Source organism: Macadamia integrifolia, chromosome 9, assembly GCF_013358625.1.
Source record: "Macadamia integrifolia cultivar HAES 741 chromosome 9, SCU_Mint_v3, whole genome shotgun sequence".
Taxonomy (NCBI): Eukaryota; Viridiplantae; Streptophyta; class Magnoliopsida; order Proteales; family Proteaceae; genus Macadamia; species Macadamia integrifolia.
The window spans coordinates 25,351,081-25,352,441 of NC_056565.1; positions in this window are offsets into that span (position 1 = coordinate 25,351,081).

Here is a 1,361-nt window from a genome sequence, read left to right on the forward strand (position 1 = left end):
AAAAAAAAAAAGAAAAGAAAAGAAAAGAGGAAGAAGAAGTCCAAACAGAATTGGAAGGATGAAGAGATGTAAAGGTGAGCAAGGAAAAAAGAATATATAAGATATATAAGAGAGAAGAGAGTAAGGGAAAGAATCATAGGCCAATAAATTATGAGAAACTCAGCTAAATGATGAAGAGATGTAAAGGTGAGCAAGGAAAAAAGAATATATAAGATATATAAGAGAGAAGAGAGTAAGGGAAAGAATCATAGGCCAATAAATTATGAGAAACTCAGCTAAATGGGTCAGCTAGCTACATGGATCCTTACCCTCCTATAGGCTCTATCCAAGGTCATACTTGAGACTAGATTGAGACTATGCATGTCATTTCCTCATCACTTTACCCATGGTCATTTTACGTATGCCCTTAGCTCTTTTAGTTCCATCAATTTAGATCAAATCACTCTTCTTTATTGGGGCGTCTTCAGGCCTCCTTTGAACATGGTCACACAACCTCAAATGAATTTCACGGAGCTTGTCCTTGATTGGGGCAACTCTGAAATCAACTCTAATATACTCATTCTTTACTTTAACTTTCCTTGTTTTGCAGTGCATCTATCTTAACATCCTCATCTCAATTACACATAGTTTCTCTATATGACACTTCTTAACTGCCCAACATTCCACCCCATACATCATAGCTGGTCACAAAATATTTATGACCAATTGACTTAATTTCTTGATAGTTGATTTATTCCATATTTATAAGGTCCATTGTGGATGTCATTATTGCAAGGGAGAAAGTATCATGAAAGTTTTCATAACTGGAGATTTTCAATTACGCCTTTCATAGTGTTTTCCTTTCATGCAATTAAGGATAACTTAAAGGATATATTTCCAGATCATACCATTTAGCTTGATCTAGTCTGTTAGATTGTAATATCCTTACTTAGCTTTTCTACTTAAGAAGTTATGGTTGAACTTAGTTGTATACAACACAAATTAGAAGGGGTGCATTCGACGAAGATCGTGTTCAAGTGTTGCATTCATTTGGAGGAGAATGTCACTAGCATATTATAAGTAATCATGAATTCTCATTGTCAGATATTTATTGGATGTGTTCATTGAGATCCTTGTTCTACAAATTTTTGAGATAGATAATGTATCGAACCGCTTCACAACCACTTTCTACTATTCCCAAAACTATATACATAATTCCAATTGAAGAAACCCATACAACTCGTACGCAAAACAATGGAAGATTTTCGACCTTGTTCCTTGTTTCCAAATTCATGGGAAAAGAACAAAAGGAATCCGAGGACTAGTGGACACAAAATTATTCCTTCTTTCTCAAATCCACCCTTCCACAACCCCAACACCCC